The following is a 10,500-nucleotide window of genomic DNA, read 5'->3' as shown; positions in this document are numbered from 1 at the left end:
TAGCACTTTATGTCCATTATTTAAACTGCTCTGACAGCTGCGGTACTGTGAATAGCTGGGTGTTATTATTTATTCCTGATGGGAAACAGAAGGTACTGGAAGAAGACTGCTGTCATTTATTCAGCTCATCACTAAGCAATAAATAATCATGCTCATTTCTAAGAATATTGACTAGGGAATATTTTTAAATTAATGAGCGCAGACATAGCATGCCTTTCAATTATTAAACATTTACTCTAAAGGGGACAGCCTTCCAGGGCACCGACTTTAATGCTTTCAGTGCTTGAGGCCCAAATACAGCGAAGGGTACAAACATTTCAGATTTCCAACTGCCCTGATTATCTTTGGTAATCATCAAACTGCTGGAGAAACGTCCTGCTAAAAGCCGAAGAGGGCCAATTTCCAGACACACCACTGAGTACAAGTGCGCTCACTCTGTCAGCTGGTTTGATTACAGTAGCCTCCTCTGCCTAACTCAAGTGGTTGTGGGCTGGAGGCAGCAGTCACCCTCTGAAGGCAAGGAAGCCACAAAGGCATTGGCTAGGCCTTTGCTGAGAAAGACTGCTCTTTCAGCCCAACCGTCTCTCAATGCTGCTTGCTGGGGAACACATCTTATCCGTGTCTCACACAGCACATCATTGAGCCATGTATGTGCTCTGCATTCTGACCTCCAAGACGGTGAGGCTTAACGAGTGCCAAATATTGTTCTTCTCGGGCAGGTTTCCTTCTGGAGCATCCAAGAAACCTGAGCCCCTTGTTATAAAGGAAAGAGATGTTTCTATTCGAGGAGAATGCCGCTGTGCTCTTTGGTGGACCTTGAGAAGTTGTCAGGCCTGTCTGATATACTTAAGTGGGAGGCCCTGTCTTAGCTTTTTTTTTTCCTGTTGCTTGGATGAAACAGCCCAGAAAAAGCAACTCCATCATGGCTGGAAGTGGAAGTCACAAAGGCAGGAGCTTCAGGGAGCTAGTGATGTAGTATCCACAGTAAAGAAACAGCAACGGATGCTTCCTAGGGTTAGTTCATTCTCTCCATCTTAGGCTGCCCAGGACGCTGTTACGTAGCCAGGGTGAGCCTTCCCACAACCATCTGTGCAATCAAGATAATTCTCAGAGGCCCATCGTCCAGGACATTATAGATTCTGTCAAGTTGACAGTTGACACTAGCCATCCTATCTTCTACCCCACATCCAAGTCCTCTTTACTGCTCCAAGATACTTCCCATGGTGTAGTGGAAGAGGGTGAAAGAACTAGAGTTTCCTTCTGTCTTAACACAGAAGAAAGCTTTTATAAAGCACGCACGCGTGCACGCATGCACCTCATCAGTTTCTCACATATGAAGGGCTTTCTGTTCAACTTCCAATGATCTGTGATAATTTTACAGAGGAAGGCTCTTCTTGTTAAAACTCCAAGATCTCCCAGTTTGCCTAGAAAAGGAAAGGAAAAATCTTGGGCCACTGGTCCATGACGATGTCCCCACTAAGAGTTAGACATCAGAAGAGATGCACAGAGAAGAGAGTTCACCGTGCCATTCACTCTGCTTGTAGGCCTGAGGTAGGCCTTTTCACATCACGGCAACTGCGTGCTATTCTGTTTCTGTTTTTCAGACTGATCTGCCCCCCTCTCTCTAATTCCAATTCAGATTTCTAAGAAAGTTTCACAATGCACAATTGTTTGGCAGAGTGTTGATGCCATGTGACATCACAAGCCACCCATCACTGCTCAGTCTAAAGATCGGTTAAGTGTTCTGGCTGGTTTTGTGTCAACTTGACACACACTGGAGTTATCACAGAAAGGAACATCCCTAGAGGAAAAGCCTCCATGAGATCCAGCTGTATGGCATTTTCTCAATTAGTGATCAAGTGGGGAGGACCCAGCCCATGGTGGATGGTGCCATCCCTGGGCTGGTGGTCTTCAGTTCTACAAGAAAGCAAGCTGAGCAAGCCAGGGGAAGCAAGCCAGTAAGTAACATCCCTCTACGGCCTCTTCATCAGCTCCTGCTTCCTGACCTGCTTGAATTCCAGTCCTGACTTCCTTTGGTGATAAATAATGTGGAAATGTAAGCTGAATAAACCCTTTCCTCCCCAACTTGTTTCTTGGTCATGATGTTTGTGCAGGAATAGAAATCCTGACTAAGACAGTAAAGTATACATCAGACACCTCTTTCTGATGATCCAACTGCTTTAAAATACGGAATTTCCCATCAGACAGACTTTAGGCATGACTTCTGTCATTGAAACCAATGCAAGGTTTACTGAATACCTCAGTAAGGCTCCAAGATCAGAGCGATTGATTAGCTATGCATAAAAGAGTTTTCAAATAACTTAGTGATATCTATATCATCTATATCTGTATTATCTCTATCTATCTATATCTATATCATTATCTATCTATATCATCTATCTTTCTCTACATATATATGTATGTATATGTATAGATATATATCAGTATATCTACATGTGTGTGGCCTGTGCACACATGTATGCTCATATGGGCTAAGTCTGCCTCTATGACCATGCTTCTTTTCTTAGAATTGGGCATATATGATATTGGTGGAGTGTACATGGATCATAAAGCAGCATGCTAAGTATAATTAATCTGGTGGAATTTCTGGCATTTTCCTCGATTGAATCCCAAAGCAAAGAGGAGCAATGTAGCTCAGATGCACATTAAATAAATTCTACAAATAGAGTCAAGGAAATGCGGATTCAGACCCATTAACTTTAGGGAGACCCTAGGTAAGGCCTTTTCTCTTCAATTATCTGCTTTTAGGGGAAGTGGAAACCTGCAAATGTCTCTTTATGTCTCTTGATTGTGCTCAATTGCTGTTTACCTTGTGTCTAACTGGAACTCTGTACAAGGCACAGAGTAACCCCGGACTCTGGGGTACGATTTCTTTTTGGATTGTTTCCCTTTCAGGCCTTCCAATCTGTCACCTGGAGTTGAGAGCTGTCTTCCTTTCCTTCTTCTGTATTTCTCTGTTACTGATGCCAAGAGTCTAGAAATTCTAGACCTCATCAGAAAACGTTGGTTTGCGTTTGTAGAGTTTCTAAAATATCTGTGTAGGGTTGACTCATTTTTAAGACTCCTACTTGCCACAGGGGGTAGAGGTATATATATATATATATACACACACATTTAATGGCCTTTGGGAAGATGGAGGAAGACAGGGCAGAAGTCTCCTTCATTCACTCAAGCACTTCAAGTTCAGGGTACCCAGGACTTCCCTATGCATTACATCACCTGAACACACAAAGCACCATTGCAGAATGGTTGGGCCCTCATCTCACAAGTGTGAAAAGTGGGATCAGAGAGGTAGAAGACTTAATTCAGGGCTCTAGAACAGAGCTGAAACCCGAAACCAGTTTTCTTTTCATTTCCAGTTTCTTCTCCATGGGACAATGAGTCCACAGTCATGATAAGTGTGAGCGCATCTATCCATATGGAAGCAATGAGAAAAGTATCAACCACGTTCCTTACCTTCAGAGTCCACACAGCTCAGCTGGGTGTCCATACTATAGGAAGCTATGGTAAGCAGAATCTCAATCCTTGACCTCAGGAGTCTGCAGTATGAAGAAGTCAGTCATCCCTTCATTCCCTTGTAAGAATCAGAGGAAAGCAAGAACCTTCTCATCTTTGTTCAACATCTTTAAATCAGACACAAAGTGTGGTTAAAAAACCCCTTTCAAGTCTTAAAGTCGACTGAGGCTTGTTTTCCACTGGCAGTGGTGCTTCTCCATGGTTTTCCTTCATTTCTTGATGCTAACCAGGCGTCTGCAGCTTACTCTCCCTTGGTTAACACAGAAGATACTGGAAGGTAGTTTGAGACTCACACTGTTGCACAGACACTATTATTTCTTCCTCAGTTTCCAGCAGGTTTGATTTAAATGGGGTATAAAGGAAGGATTGGGTCTGGGAATAGGTGGTGAGAGGCAGGAGAGGAAAACAATGGGCTGACTGTAGCATCTTTCCTTGACTTGTTCTGTGAACTGGCCTTGAACTCCCATAATGGATAAAATCGCCCATGGGGGGTGTGTGCAGCCAAAGGCTCACAGGAGGTTCATGAATACCGAGGCTCTGTGTAGTACAGGGAGTGCTTAGTTGCTAATAATAGAAGGTCCTCAACTGGGCATTAAGGCACTCTCCCTGACTGCACTCCATGCTGCTCCCAGCACTCGGCAGGGCAGGCTGGACGATCAAATCTTGACCCAAATATTGTGGTGAAAACAGGCTCTGTCAGCCACAAGGAGGAATGCAGCATGGTTGCAGTTACAGGTAGGTAGGGACAAGAGTCAAATGTTCCACAGCTCACACACCCCACCAGAAAGCAGCACTGATCATTGTCAGCCTGGATGGAAACCTAGGAATCATTGTCACATGGTCCAGGTGATATTTGAAGTATAATACTATATAGACATTATCTGTCTGACTCTTTCTTTCTTTTTTCTTTCTTTTTTCTTTCCTTCTGTCTATCTATCTATCTATCTATCTATCTATCTATCTATCTATCTATCTATCTATCTACCTATCCATATATCTATCTGTATTATCTATGTACATACATATCTATGTACCTACATACTTACATATTGCTGTACTGGGGATCAAAGCCTGGCCCTTGATCACATTCGTCTATAGCTGAACCTCTACATAAGAAGCAGGGTATGTGTTCTTTCTGGCTCCTGGCTTTCTCTTCTGCTTATTATCTAGATTAGAAGACAGCCACCCTGTTTCTCTCTATTATCTTCACCAGTAGTCTTGAAATTGTAGGCTTGCCTCTCTCATTAGGAGACATTGGCCCATGATTCCCAAAGGGAGCACCCTGTCCCTAACTTGCACTCTACCAATAGTCTGTCTCAGTTCATAGACTCTTTGGGTACTAGTACTATAGTAGTTTAAAAATTGGGTAGAACATCCTGTTTATATCAGAATTTTCTTTCTAGTTTTACCTATTCTCTTTTGAGAACCCCAAGCCCACTTTCTATACTTTTCTCTTGTCTTTGCTGTGTACAAAGCAATGCATTCTAGTTCTGATGGTTCTTACCAGGCTTGACTTACTCTGGTCATCTCTAGATGTTCTGAACAGGTTATCACATCACACCCCACGTCATTTCTCTGAAACCATTCTTAGAGATTAAACCTCCAACTCTGACCCTCCTGAAGGATGACCCAAGGCAACATCATCACGCTGAAGTATTATCTTCTTTCTTTCCTTCACCAAAGTAAACCCTAAGACACCAAGACATCAGTGAGGTGAGGAAGGTATTTTTCTTTGTAAATGTCTCTGTGTTACTGGTGATCACTGCTGTCTCTACAGGACTACACTGCCTCTCCTGAGGCATCCTCCAGCCTACAGGTTTTATGAGCATAGACTCTGACCCCACTTCTGTGCCCCATGCTCCCATGCCCCTGGATCTATCCCCATATTTTGCTCTCGAAGGAATTTTCATTCTTTGCTAGGTGGTTCCCCTCGACATCAGGCACATACTACAACATTGCCCAGTTTATACAGATTACCCTCTCTTAACCCCAACTTTCCCTTTCATTATAACCTCTATTCGCTGCCTTTTTTTGCAATACAACTACTGAGAAAGAAATCTATACTCGCTGTCCTGACTTCTGTTTCATTTCCTCTGGAGATCACCCAAACAGGCTTTTATCTTCCGACTCCAGCCTTCTGTAGATCACCAGAGACCCAGTGTTAAGTCTTCGCCCTGCTCCTCTCAGTTGACCTCCTAACAGGATTTGACAGTTCACTCACTCCCTGCCTGTTACAGCCTTTCTTCCTTGGCCTCTGGGACACTGCTCTTCTAGGTTCTTTTCTGTTCACTTCATAGGAAATCTACCATCGTATATGTTAGGTAATACAGAAATACTTTCTATCTCTATGAGCTCCAGACGGGTACTTCCAGCTGCCCACACATCATCACCATCTCACTTTCTCCTGCACCTGTGTCTAATCCATCTGTAAATCCTTTTGGTTATTATTTTCAAAATATGGTATTTAAAGGCCAGGCATGGTGGTGTGTGCCTTTAATCCCAGCACTCAGGAAGCAGGTAGATCTTTTTGTGAATTTGTGGTATATCACAGGAAAAGAAAAGAAAGGGATGTGTTCCCATAATGACAGCTTCCACTTTTGAGTATTTTTATCTTATTTTAAGAGAAGGCTCCTCTCCATAGCCAGACGAACGTGGAACTCAGCACATAGTCCAAGTCTAGTCAGGCCTTGAATTCCCCAGGGCTGAGATGACTGGTGTATGCTACCACGCCCAACACTGAGTACTTTAAAGATTACCTTTACTGCATAAAATAGGTATAATCTTTAATTTTCAATACTTTTGGAAAGTAAAATAGGTCATAAGAATGTTCCATGCCAATGGCCAATCCTTACAATTTTTATTGACTTGGTAGTATTCATTTGAAAGGATTTACCTTAATTTACTTAAATATTCTCTTATTATTACTTTAAACTTGCTTGACATTTCATTATTACAGGTAATTCCTCATATACATCATTTCCCCACTGAATGATCACCCCAGAATATAGTCTCGGAAATATTACTTTAAGGTCAAAGATTATGAGTATTTTAATGAATATTGATACTGCTGAATTACTTTCCAGACGAACTTTCAAAATAGTTCATATTGCCAGCTAGCACGGGAGGGTAGGTCCATTCAGTCAGTCCTTCAGCAAATATTTAATGTGTACCTCTTATGCCCCAGCAGCGTCTCTGCTGCTGGAGAATGTGATACCAGGTGAGGAAGACAAAAAAGCAAAAATCAGTTATAATTGGTGGGCCTCGAAAGTTCCTCAGGAGACCAGGTCCGTGCAGCAGATTAGCCGTAAGATGTGCTGTGGCTGAGTTTAGTAGGCAGAAACATCTGCCAATGGCTTCCACATGGTGGTTACACAGACAATGATATTTTAGAAAGATCAATTTGTCCATCAGTTATCAGAGAGGAGTCAAAACCAAAGGCTCTATGACTTGCATGAGACTGGGCCCCTCAATATTTCATCGTGAATGGGACCGGCTTATGTAAGGGGCCCACCCTTAGGTAAGGAGCTATTAACAGGTAATGGCTCCTGGTGAAGGAAGTGCCATTTTTCTTCAGTGATGATGTCACTGGTAACTCACCCTGGCTTAAATAAATAAACGCCCACTTACACCCAACTCTGATCCAACCCAGTCTTTTTTGTAAGATTGCTTACAAAAATAAAAAATAAAAAAAGAATGGTTGGGATGGACAAGGGTTCTAGAGTGGGTTAGAGTGGGAGAAGCATGGGGTTGATATGATCAAAATGTATCACATACAAGGTATAAAATTGCCGAAGAGTAATTAAAATTGTTTTAAAGTGAGGATTCCTAAAGTAATGAACCAGAGGAAGAGCAGGCAGGGGTGTGAGGTGAGGAGAGCGGCGGGGGGGGGGGGGAGCATAACTGACTGTAATGCCATTTACAAGTTAGGAGAAAAATTTAATCTTCAAAAAAAAGTCATAGTACAAACAGGAAGTATAATCAGACCATTAGGATTGACAATTCCACACTGCAGATGGCTGATAGACTTTGGAGTCTAATTGTGACACCCGCCAGTCCTGGTCTATGTCATATACAACCTGATGGTTATATAATCATGTGGCCCAATTAGTATAGCTGTGGGACTCTTAATGTCTACATTCCTAATTTTCTGTCTACTTAGAAATATGCCCTAAATGCTACTTGAAGGTAGCCTTTCGCATCCTGTGTATGTAGCGATTTTCCCAGGCTGCTGACGGCCTTGCGTCATAATAGGTTCTGACCGACTAATACATTTGCTCTTACAATACCATCACAATTTACTGCTGCAAATGAGTGTAAGCAGCATCGAAATGCTCCCCCACAGCTCTTACCAGCTCTCTTCATAAAGCAAGGAGGCCGTAAATCAGGCAGATGTTAAACATCCACGATGAAACTGTATCTCTGGTTTGGGCCCAAAGTCTCTGAGCTGGCACGGATTTAAGAGTAGGACTAGTTTAATTGTGTCTTCCTTCTATTGCATATGGGGCAGCACTAACCGAGAATTATAGACTGGGGGGCCCGAAACCCCACAACACTAATGAACCGTAATGTTTTAACAGAGTTGAGGGAACAGAAGAAGCATCATTTAGGGAAATGGCTTGTTTTCAGTAATGCTTTAAGCCGCCGTGTGGTCTGCTTCTTTGCATGTGAGTTGGGGGTTGAGGTCTATATGGAGTTGCCACGGCTGCCCTGGGTCTGCAGGGGTAGTGTATGTCAGTGCTGAGAGCCTTTCAAACTAGTGGAACGGGTTTGTTGAATATTCAGGAGACTTTGATTTGACTTAAATAATTTAACATGTTGTAAAACCAGGGGCAAGCCCAGAGAGATTAAAATCTACGTAAGAGAAACATCATGGTCCAGATGTTTTCTCTTAGCTGTCCATCAGTTTCCAACTATTTATGATTTCTCTGTTTTTACAGAGTTTTTTTCCCTTTGTAATCCATACATCCCACACTTATTTTCTCCTGTGGGTGGCTCTTAGAGCACCAAGGACTTACTGTTTCCCAAGTCTGCCTTGGTGACTTCTGCATAGTGTTTCTACAAGCTTATCCCTACCTTACCAGCAACAAAAGAAAGCAGGCTCGTTATGGAATATTATCCATGGTCACAAACTGGCAGTGGCTTTGTTAGATATCAGAATGTAAATCTAATACTCTATCAGACATCTAAAATGTTACAAAGTAGTGTAAGCCCAGCGTATTTCTCTCCGCAATTTTGTGACATTAATGTTTTCTTAAGTCTAGCAAATTGTTACAGGATCTTGTCCCAAGAGTGGCGAATGCCTAGCTGGGCCCCAACCTATGGCTCTTCTGGACCCAGAGATCTGGCTGCCAGTTTGCAGAAAGCAGACAAATCCCCTCTGCTACAGGCTTAGACTTTGAGAGGCTTTGCTGCTGAGCCTGGGTCCTGTCCTGGAGCTGAAAAACATTACTAACCACGTCCCTATCTGGCAGATGAATCTTCCTGTCATCATACCTGTCATGGGCTGCATCTCACATGCCCTCGGCTGTCCTCTGAAGAAGAATTGCCTCTCCAGATGACTGGTAGGCCTGAATCACTACTGCATACATCACCCAGGCAAATCAGACTGAGCCAGGAGTGAGTGCACACCCTGAGGAGAGATCTCTTCAGATGAAATGTGTAAGGTCTTGTGGTAGTTCCAGTGCTAACCGTGGCGGCCTCACTAACAATGGGCCTGATGACTCAGTGGGGAAAGAGAGAGCTTGTGAGAGGGGTTGAGAGTCTGCCCGTCACAAGGAAAGATGGTTCTTATCATCTCATAGGAACTTTTGAAAGCCCCCAAACTTAGGGGAAATAGTAAAATGAGAGTTCACACACCATCTAAATCAGATTCAACAACTATTAAGTTTGCTTCATTTATTCCTAAAAGCCCGCCTCAGGGGTCATTCTACTGTTCTAGACACTGCGGATACTAATGATGCCCACTAAAGCAGAGACCCCAGTGATCCAATATCAAAACAGGATAAGAAAAACTCCATCAACTAAAAAGAAATTTCCAAATAACCATATTTTTTAACTCGCTATTCTTGGCCAGTTTTTACAAGGCATCATAAAGAATTTCTCTTTTTATAATTTTTTCTCTTTTTATAATCTTTCATTCATTTTTTCCTCATATATTATAAATATTCACCCACCACTCTTACCTTCTCAACCACTATGCTTGTCTGTCTTTCAAACCATGTTCTGAGCCCTCTCGTCCTTCCAGCCTTCGTCGTTCTCTAGATTCTAGCTACAGAAGGCCAGAGGGCAAGAGCAGGCAGAAGCTGATCAGACAGACAAAGCCAGATCCCTCTTTAGCAAGCAGGGAGAGCAAACAGGCTGGAAATATACAATTATGATCTTGATTTCATTACACAGAGATGAATAAGCCATCTGTGATGATGGACACTTTGGTCCTCAGAGATGTGTATATCATAACCATTTTATGTTTATTTTTGTTGTAGGCAACTTTCATCTTGTGGATGGCAATGCCAACGTTATAATGAGCCAGGGAAGCTTGCTTACTGGAAGAGGGGTTGAGGGCAGCTTGTGTTAGGGGAACTGTCTCTGCCAAGAAACTAGGACTGTCTGTGCTTAGCATTCACACTCCAGAATGATTTTGGCTGGCATTTTGGGGTGGTGTTTTGGGGTTGGCTCTCTTAAGGGTAGGAGAATATGCAAGCAGCTGGAACAGGGCCCACAGGTTGCTCTGGCTCCTAGGCTGTCCTTGTTGCTGGGAGCCTGTGCCTGCTACACACTCATGCCTTACCCCTTCATCATACCCGATTCCCAGCTCTGTTTAGTCATTGACTTTGTCTGTGGTTGAGCTTCTCGCTCCAATTGCTCCAGGGCCTTTGAGGAATCCTTTTTCCACCCTCCATTATTTAGAGAATACATTATTAATTTCTGTAATCAGACTCACATAGATAAGATTTCACACATTTA

The 10,500-nt window shown here is 42.9% G+C and overlaps 1 long non-coding RNA gene across 1 annotated transcript; it reads right to left on the bottom strand.

The window, feature by feature from the left end:
* Positions 1–211: 211 nt before the first annotated feature.
* On the bottom strand, positions 212–9,809 carry LOC148005331 (uncharacterized). The gene is made up of 3 exons (XR_015623489.1): positions 9,720–9,809; positions 3,478–3,595; positions 212–1,424 (listed from the first exon to the last, which is right to left on the bottom strand). It is a non-coding gene; the product is annotated as an uncharacterized LOC148005331 (long non-coding RNA).
* Positions 9,810–10,500: the final 691 nt, after the last annotated feature.

Source organism: Rattus norvegicus, chromosome 6, assembly GCF_021556685.1.
Source record: "Rattus norvegicus strain SHRSP/BbbUtx chromosome 6, alternate assembly SHRSP_T2T, whole genome shotgun sequence".
Lineage (NCBI taxonomy): Eukaryota > Metazoa > Chordata > Mammalia > Rodentia > Muridae > Rattus > Rattus norvegicus.
This window is presented reverse-complemented; position numbering and strand designations above follow the sequence as displayed.